The sequence below is a fragment of the Mustela erminea genome, chromosome 13, assembly GCF_009829155.1.
Source record: "Mustela erminea isolate mMusErm1 chromosome 13, mMusErm1.Pri, whole genome shotgun sequence".
NCBI lineage: Eukaryota > Metazoa > Chordata > Mammalia > Carnivora > Mustelidae > Mustela > Mustela erminea.
This window is the reverse complement of record NC_045626.1, coordinates 80,348,209-80,358,211: the sequence shown is the minus strand read 5'-3', so window position 1 is coordinate 80,358,211 and position 10,003 is coordinate 80,348,209. Positions and strand designations below refer to the sequence as shown.

Genomic DNA, 10,003 nt, shown 5'->3' with positions numbered 1-10,003 from the left:
TCATCCCTTGCTCTGTGCTCCCCAGCCCCCAAAGGCTAGGGGTCCAGGAAGCCAGAGCTGGGACTTCCCCCTCAGCTCCAGCCAGCAGCTCTGGGGGCCTCGGGAGGGCCTGTATCTGACAGAAAGAGGGAAAGACTTTGGAAAGGCTTTTCCTCCCCAGAGGAAAGCCGCCTTATGGAGCATTGACAGCTGACAGCAAATAAACAGAAGAAAAACCAGAAAGGGCCTGCATCTCCTCCATCCCTTTAAGAAAGACACCTCGGGACTCTGGCTGGAGGTTGCAGCAGGAAACCAAACACACACAGAAGGGCTGGGCGGCCAAATAAATAGTCATTTATTAAGGTACTTGTCCCACAGCCGGAAATCAGCATGGGGGACGGGAAGCCTCCAGAAGAGGCCGCCATCTTTAAAACCAGGGAAGGGGACAACTTGATTTGAAACACTTGTCTCCAGATGGGACCAGTAAAAAAACAGGCCCTCAGTCTGGTTCCTAACCTGACAGGAAAAGGAGTAGCAATGAACAGCTTTCTGGAACCTGCCAGGGCAGAAAGAAAGGCCTCAGTCCAGGCCATGACCATGCTGGCTGCTTGCCTGAGCCTCCCCAGACCTGGGCCCACAGGGCTTTCTCCAGATGGATGGCTGGGTCTAAGATAGTAGCCCAGTGGCACATTTTCTTTCTGCAAAGGGAGGCCATCTTTGAAATGGAGCCAAACAAGGCCTGAACAGGGATTTCCTGGCCACAGCTCTGGGCAGCACAACCGGCATGGGGCCTGTCTAAAAGCAGCTGGCTTGGGCCCCGCGGCTCATTTGGAAGCTTCACGAGCTCTCCTTCCATGGAGCCTGGGCAGAGCTGTCTCACTTGGCCTGGAATATTCTCTCCCTACCATTCCCCACCCCCGGCCGCCACCATCACCACCTCTTGGCTGGACAACTCCTTCTGACCTTTAGGTCTCAGTCACCAGGAAAGTCTTCTCAGACAAGTTCACATGCCTTGTTAGGGGCACTCCTGCGCCTCTCCCCCTCCCAAGTTGCACATATCACTGTGACATCTCACATTTATACAGGGGCGACACTCTGTCGCCACTCTTCTCCATGGCTCTGGTTGTGCTCAGCCTGATCACCGTCGTGTATGACACATAGTGAGCCCAGATTCCTGTGTGTTCAGTGGACAGAGAAATGGAGGCTCAGGAAAAAAAAAAAAAAAAATGAATATACCTTGGGCCTCTTAGCAAGTACCCAAGCCCTTGAATGTAGGCCTGAATGAATGAGTGAATGAATGAATGGATAAATAAGGGAGTGAATTAATGAATGGGTAGGTGAATGAGTGAGTGAGTCAGTCAGTATTAGAGGGAGAATAAACAGCACTGTTGCCCTCCGGGGTGGCCCGACCAGGCAACACCTTTTTTTCTGTCTCTCCTTTTCTCTATATGCAGGGGAAGGAGGCAAGAAGGTTGCTATGAGTATGACGAGCCAAAACACACATGGCAAGAGGGGGCATTTCCCGAAGGGGCAGCTCTGTCTCTGACCCCTTTCACCTTCGCTTGTTCTGATCTTTATGGGGCCGTCTGCCTTTTGGCATCAAAGGAGACAGCGGGGCCGTGATTTGCCCCACAACAGCTCTATAAAAATGTAATTACTCAATAATCCGCTGTCTGCAAAACAAACCATCTTCCTGTTTCTTCTCCCATAAAAAGCATTTGACAGCCCTGTTCTATCAGCTTATAAAACCTGGAGAGAGTTGCCTTAGCCCTCTCTGGAATGAAAACCCTCGAAGGGGGAGAGGCCAAAGCAGGAGAAACACACCTCTGGTCCCCGCAAGCAGCCGACTGCAAAATGCCTGGAGGTTTCTGGAGAAGGCCCGCGGAGCAAGTCGGTTTGGTCCGGTGTGGGACTGGACAGGCAAGGGGTGCCCAGAAAGGACAGGTGGCTGGAGACAAGTGGCATCCTCCCAGCTCCCTGGAAACTCACTCTTTTGTATAGTCACTCGACAAACACGGACCCGGCACTACTATGCACTGGGCATTGGGCTAGGCTCTGAGGGTTCAAGTGCAGGATAACGTGTGTTTCTCTTTCCAGAAACTCCCATCTATCACTTGGGCTTCTTTTAAATGACGAAGGAGCCCTCTCAGGTGAAAGAAAGATGGGTGTATAATCTATCATCAAGTGGACTGAAGTCAGTTTCATCACAGTGAGGACACGATGGCCCTGTTTTCATCTTTTTCATTGAAAAACAAAAGTAATTTGAGGCAGCATTGATAGGATGGCTCTGTATCTTGATTATGGAGCTCTGTAGTGGGTTGAATTGTGTCCCCCAAAAAGATAGTCAGAGCCCCAAGGGCGGTGCCTGTGACTATGACCTTATTTGGAAACGGAGTCTCTGCAGATGGGATTAAGGCAAGGATCAAGGTGAGCTCATCCTGCATTAGGGTGGGTCCTAAATCCGATGACAGAGTCCTCGTGACAGGAGGAGAGGAGATCTGATCTACGGGGAAGGCGCCACGTGAAGGCAGAGGCAGAGACGCGGCCATGGGCCAAATGCCAGGAGCTGGAGGAAGCAAGGAAGGGTCATGGAAGTATTCACTAAAATGGGTAAGTCCCACAGTATTAAATTATACTTGGATTTTTTAAAGTGTTTAAAAAACAGAGTACGGATTTGCATAGACATTTCTCCAGAACCCCACCTCACACCCCCTAGGATGGCCACTACCAGAAACAAGACTAAATAAAACACGTGTCGGTGAGAACGCAGAGAAATGGGAAGTCCTCGTGCATCGCCGGTGGGAGTGTAAAGCGGTGCGCCCACTCTGGAAAAAGGTTGGCAGGCTCCCCAGAGAGCAAACATGCAGCCGCCCCGTGATGCCACAAGTCCACTGCCAGGTATCTGCCCGATGGCAGGGGAGGCAGGGACCCCAGCACATTGTCACACACCAGTGCCCTGAGCAGCAGCAGTCTCGGCAGCCGAAAGGCGAGAGTGTCCAGTGACAGATGAATGGCTGAGCAAAATGTGGTCTCTCCGCACACAGGAGCATTTCTCAGCTGTGAAATGTGAAAGGAAAGTTCTGGCGCCTGCTCCAATGGGGATGCACCTTGAAGACTGATGGAAGCCGGTCACAAAATGACAAATGCTGTACGAATCCACTTAGAGGAGCAACCTAGGACAGGCAAGTGCATGGAGCCAGAACGCACAGAGGTGCCCAGGAGCTGGGGGAAAGAGAGCGGGGGTTAGTGTTCCATGGGGACAAAGTTTCACTTTGGGATGATGGAAAGTTCTGGAGACGGATGGTGGTGAAGCCTGCCCAACACCGTGAATGCACTTAAAGCCACCAAACTGCAACTTAAAAGTGGGCAAAATGGTAAATGTTATCTATTATATATAATGTTTGTTAAATATGATACCTAGTATATTTTGTATAGTTTATTATATGTTTGTGCAAGTTTTATATAAGCTTTATATGATTCTAATTATATATAACATCTAACTTAGATAAGTTTTATATATTATTTATATATTGTATATTAAGTTTTATATATTATTTATATATTGTATATTATGTATATATATATATATATATTACATATTTGGATAGTTTTACATAGGAGAGATGCCTAGATGTTACCAAGGACTTGGCGTGTTCTTTGTTTTCTTTTTTATACTTTATACTTTTTGGCGTTTCTAATTCTTAGTTTACTCTGGATATACATAAATATTTTTTTTAAGATTTTATTTATTTATTTGGGAGAGAGAATGAGAGAGAGAGAGAGCATGAGAGGGGAGAAGGTCAGAGGGAGAAGCAGACTCCCCGTGGAGCTGGGAGCCCGATGCGGGACTCGATCCTGGGACTCCGGGATCATGACCTGAGCTGCAGGCAGTTGCCCAACCAACTGAGCCACCAGGCACCCCACTCTGGACATATATTATATGTAAAGGGCTCACAGTCTGATGGGGGAGATGGACAAGGAAATCAGCTATTGCAGTGTATGATAATATACACACAGAGCTGGGGCATCTAAATCACTTCTATGGCACTGTGGGGGTGCCATAGAAAGGTCCCCAGAGAGAGCAGTGAGGAGGAACGAGCCGTTCAAGGGGCAGGGGTGGAGGAGAGAGGACATTTCGGGGGGAACATGCATTGAAAGTACAACAAAACTGCCCAGTTTGATTCTTGGCCTGGCTACATATTTGCTGTGTGTCCTTGGGTAAGTTAGTTTACCTCTCTGTGCTTCAGTTTCCTCTTCTGGAAAACAGAGATACATAACTGTACTGACTCCAAAGGGTGTTGAGAGGATTAACTGAGTCAATGCATGTAAAGAAATTACAACAGTGTCTAGCATATGGTAAAGACTGTATAAGAATTAGATTGTTTTTTTGGTTTTTTTTTTTAATGACTATAAAGGACAGGAAACTTCTGGGAATAGGACAAAAAAAAGAAATGGAATGGCTAAAGGAGTCTGGGAAAAGAGCAACATAAGAATCATCTTCACTGAAATGAAAGGCAAATAAAGCCTTGGGGGGAAATAGACAAAAGGAAATCTGAAATCTGAAAATAAAGTGTCTTATGATGATGGAATTATGTCTTGGATCAAGATATTTATAGCGAACAAAATTGAGTTAAAATGGGTTTTGACTGAGTGAAAAGATGCTGAAAATGCGTAAAGGAGCCAGACTTGAAAGGCTGACTATAAGTCAGCCCCTTTGTTAGAGAAAACTCCACTGTATTCAACATTTGGAATTGATGACTTGGTGGTTTCCTTTGGGGAAGAAAATATCTTGACATTTCCTGGTAAGTCTTCCTTCCTACCCCCTCGCTCTCAACGACGTTCTCTATGAGCATAATGTCCTTGTGTGAGCATTGATGGATGTGAGTCCACAGATGATAGTCGGAATATTAGCTGTTTGGAGGCTCGGGGCAGCCTCTGCCATGAAGATGCAAGCCATGTCAGTGCATAAGCGCCTCTGATAGTCGTAAATCTCCGTTCAAGAAACTCCAGGACTTCAGAGCTGTGGCATAAATTTCCAAGCCCGAAGAGTAGCAGGGAAGCTTTAAGTGCTGGGTTTCAACCCTCTAGACTCCCTGGAACCACTGGCGAGGGTTCTGGCACCATCGATATGGCTCTTTCATCCCTCCAAGGAATATGGATGGTGTGGTAAGCCAGTGAGACACAGAATGTGGTCTCCAAAGGGAAGCCACAACGTATACATCAAGGCTCTTGGATCCGCTTTGAAATTTTGAATGGTGGATCGTTGCTCCTCGTTCCTCTGCATTATCATCTTTTAAATGGGTATATTCTGGCACAAATAAAAGGTCTTAAAGTCTGTGAGGGAAGGGGGACTGGGTCAGTTTTAGTCTATAAGTATTAGAACCTTATTTTGCATTTGTGGAAGGTTTGGAATCATCCTCTTATCCATTAGTCATACATTCAGCTTCAAGTAATGGCATATCTCACTGCAGTGCCTTAAATTAATCAGAATTCATTTGTCTTACATAACAAGGATTCTGGAAATGGTCGACTACATCTTCTGGTCCAGCAGCTGCTGGAAACAGCTGCCACCGCTCCAGCCATCACATCCAAACTCCAGACAGGAAAAAAGTGGAAGGGGAAAGTACTGCCTCTGTCCTCCCTTCTGTTGGCAAACAAAGTGTTTCCTAGAATCTCTCGCAGTGACCTTTTGGACAGTCTTGTGTCCCATATCTTCCTGCTGCAAAGAAACCTGGGAAATTAGATCAATGATGATTCATAACTCGGGTCTGGGCCCCTTGGGAATCATTATACCCACCTCACAGACTGCTAGAAAGAATGAAATGAAATGATCCATCGGGAACTGTTGGCCCTGTGCCTGGGAAACAGCAAGGATTCTGAGATCACGGTGTGCCACAGCCATCATTCCTTCTTCTTTTCCCTTCTACACAAATCAGGGAGTACCTAGATTCATGTCTAACAACCTGTACAAGAAGAAATAAAGAGTGATGAGAAGTGTAATTTGAAATAAAGACAAAGCAACCTCCATATCCCTTAAAACCAATCATAGTCAGGGAAGGTCTCAAAACTTGACTCAAAGACTTTCTGCCTGTTTGGAACCATGATGAAATTCCTCAAGTGATGGAATTGAGAGCCTGTGTCATGGTTCATTTGAGGCTCTGTGGCCTCATTAAGCCAAATCAATAGGAGGAGTGATTTAAGCAAATGGATAAAAGCTGTTTATTATTTAGCATTTTCTATTGGCTGAGGGCTGACCCATTCTCTAGCCCTACCTGTTCCTGACCCCACATTGTTAATTAATTTTTTTCAGAGCCTCTCACTGATGGACAGGCATCCTTGGGTGCTTGGAATGAGCAAGTGTTCCCATTCTACAGATGAATGAGGGGGTGGCAAGGAGTATGTCTCTCAGACAAGGAGACTGAAGCAAGGCGTGGCTCATCCCCTTCATCAGCTAAGGAGGTGAGAACAAGGACCAATGGAACAGTGGGCCAAACATGGGTACAATGGCCCCAGGTCAGCCTAGATGGCCACCCACAAATTCTATCCTCAAAGGCCAAAGACTCAGGTCCAGCGATAAGAGCTGCATTAAGTTCTGAAGGTTATTAACAGCCATGACAATGATAATAAGGACTATAGATACTACTGTTCCTTACCGAACACGCACTGTGTTCCAGCCACTGGGCTAAACTCTGTATTCACTGCACCTAGGATCCCCCACCAATCTTACGAGGTAGATTCCATTGTCCAGCCCATTTTACAGATGAACCAGATTGAGGCTCAGAGGCAATGTGTAACCCACTCAGCATTCCTCGAAGCAGCAGCTGAGGACACAAGGATATGAAACCGAGCTTTCTCAACCCCACCTACGACAACATGTCCAGGGTTTATATGGGTTCTGAAAAACTCAAGAAGCCTTTGCCGTCAAGCTCAACCCAGTCATCACTTCGGAGTCGGGGAGAGGGGAATTGTGAATCTACAGACTTTTTAGGGATGTGAACAAGTTTTCAGAAGTTGGGACCCTAAATCGCCACTATGTGTTAGGAACTTGCTGTTTGCCAGACAACGTGCGGAGAGAGGAATCCTTACCCACTTCCCAGGTCAGGGGCATTAGTCAGACAGGTGAGTGAACCCATGTGTGGCATACCTGTATTCAAGATCGTGCCGTCGTCTTTCCCCACAGAGACCCGCAGTTGCTCTGAGCCCTTTAGAAACCACTCCTCTTACCTCCAGAAGCCCGGAGGGAGCATTTATCTCTATGAAAATGGCATAAATGGAACTTGGGAAGACCCAAGCATCCCACCAGAGTCCCCACTCCTGTTCCTCTGGCCCCCAACCCAGCTGTCGTGGGTCTCCCAGGACTTCTGTAAACCCCCATGGTCTGAGACGGTGTGCAAATGTGTCCAGGTCCTCTGACAAGAGGACAGCAATGCAGGAGCATCTATAAAGGATTTTCCTGGGGGAAATGTGTGCGGGAGAGAGCAGCGGCTAGGGAGCTGAGAGAGACTGAGAATCACGTCTGACCGGCAGTGCAGGAAATGGCATTGGAGGGAGGCTGGGTGGAGGCTGGACCACCCGAGCAGCCTCAGGAATGATCAGCAAAGCCTCTGGGCAGCCCTACAGCAAAGTCACTGGCAGAGGATCCTTGGTCTCCCAGGAACAGTCCTGCCTCTGCATCCTTCCTTGCTCTGTCACTGCTTGGGGCCACCCATGGGGAGCGCGCCCTCCCCAAATAGCCCTTGGGGTCAGAGCCCTGGGGAAGTTACGCTCCCTGTCCTTAAAGGTCTGCAAGCTCATTCTCATGGCTACCCCAAGCTTCTGAAAGGTTTATAGAAACTCAAAGCAGGCGAATGTTCCCAGGATGACCCCGATCCAATCTCCAAAGTCCACCTGCCTCGGGCACTGGCAGAGTCTCACCTGGGACCAGCTGGCTGCCGACATAGGGATGAGATCCTCCCTCTGGGGGTGACGTGCACCCGGGTCTTGCAGTCGGCAGTCTGAGCTGGAGAGGCGGAAGCCAGTCTGGACCGAGGAGAGAAGGAACAGAAGCCTCCCTGGGGCCTAAGTCCAAGGCAACACAGTCCGCCCTGTCAATCAGCGCTTCCTCTGATTGGCGCGCATTGTAGGAACAGCCTATTTCCATGAGGCTCACCCTGAGATGGCATTCAAGGTGCTCGTGGTTACGGGTCTTTGGGTCAGACCCATGGGGACTAAAATCCTCACCTCCATCTCTGACTCCCTAGGTGGTCTTGGGAAGCTCAAGTGACTTTACCTCAGTCTACTCATCTGCAAAATGGGCTCGAGGAGAGCCCATCTCCCAGTGATGTTGGGGAAAAATAAGGGAGAGAAAGCAGTTAACCCTGACTGTTCCCCACTGTACTCACTCCATCAGTGGTATCCTGAGTCCCATTTCGAAGACATGAGAAAACACCCAGTTCATGGACTTGTGACGTGAAGACAGAGCGCGTATATAGACCCATTCACGGCTGTGATCATTACATCAGTTTTATAAATAGTAACCGAAATCATCACTATAAATAGTAACCACGAAATCATCATCCCCAGGGTGCCACATGAGCCCTCAGCTTGGGCCACCTGGAAGTGGGTCAAAGTTTAGTCAGATCTACCATCTTTACAGTCCAAAAGGGCTAATTTCATGAGGGCATCATTCACAGAGCTGCGGCAGAGTGTGGCGGGCACAAGGAGCCAGTGCCATCCAGAGCCTGAAAGGTCAGGGGAGGCTGTAGTTCCGAGAACCTCGAGAGAGAACCGTCAGCAGGAGGGCTGCTGTGACCTTAAACTGGGGGACACGGCAACCCCACCAAAGGCGCTGGGGAACAAATGCCCCAACCCCAGCTCCTTCCCATCCTGTGATCCTCCTGTTGATCCCCTTGGCTGAGCCCCCAGGATGCCAGAGGGCGCGAGTCTGTGCAGTGATGGAGAGGAATTGGAGGGAACCACTGGAGATACCTGACTGCTCAGGCATCTCGAAATCTTAGACTCCCATGCCCCCACTTGCTCCCAGGTTCGTGACCGAGAGTGGTAGTTCTGCTATGACCAAAAGTGAAGGACCTGGCCCAGGAGCACTAAGCAAGCTCTACGGCCACACAAGTCCCTGCGCCCCTCCCTCCTCCCACCCCAAGCTTGTGGCAAAGTCACCAAGGTAAAGACATCCCAGGGGGGAGCACACAGGAGTGCATCCAGGAGTGCTTCCTGGAGGAAGGGATACCCACCTGGGCTGGGAAGGAAGAGAGGAGTGAGTCCTGTGAAGAGGTCAGAAGAGCAGGGTTGATGTTGGGGGGCGGGGGGGAGATCGGGTGGGTATGGACCATATAGGGACAGGAGGCTGGAAAGGTGGGCTGGGCCAGGTCGTGCAGAACCTCAGAGACTGAGGAAATCAGCCTGAGCAAAGCGTGGGGGCCACAGGGAAGCATGGGCGGCGTGTCGGCAGGTGAGTGACGGTTGCCTTCCATCCCCAGCAGAAAGAGAGGGAGAGAGAGGGCCTGAGCGCCTGCGGAGGGAGGGATCCGGTGAGTAGCGATGGAGCTGTGCCTGGAACCAGAGCGAGGAGTGAGAGTGTGTGTAGTATCTAATTTCTGCTGGCGTGTGTGGCCGGGAGCACATGTGTGACCTGACCTGGGAGGAGGTCAAAATGACCCACAAACAGCTGAACATTCCTGATCATTCTATTTCCAAATCCAGGGGTTGTTTCCAGGAGGTCAGCAACTCTTCCCCACACAAAGCACCCCATGGCCACAGCCTCCCAGACCCTCTCCCCACCAGCCCCGACTCCCTCACCCCCGCCTCCACCACCCATCCATGCCCAAACGAGCGCTCAGCCAGCTGCCAAGCTGCAGGGGCTGAATAGGGAGAGCCTGGGGGCTCTGAAGATGACCCAAGTCAGCTTACTCAGGAGACGGAAACGTGATCCGTCGTCCCGGGGGCAGGCACGACTCCGGGGGCAATGAGCTGCCAGATATAATTAGACTAAGTCCCAGCAACAGGCTCGATGCCCCGTGCATATCAG

The 10,003-nt window shown here is 49.5% G+C and overlaps 1 long non-coding RNA gene across 1 annotated transcript; it reads right to left on the bottom strand.

Annotated features, from left to right (window-relative positions):
• Positions 1-294: 294 nt before the first annotated feature.
• On the bottom strand, positions 295-9,358 carry LOC116572036. The gene is made up of 3 exons (XR_004278099.1): positions 9,210-9,358; positions 5,777-5,942; positions 295-3,201 (listed from the first exon to the last, which is right to left on the bottom strand). It is a non-coding gene; the product is annotated as an uncharacterized LOC116572036 (long non-coding RNA).
• Positions 9,359-10,003: the final 645 nt, after the last annotated feature.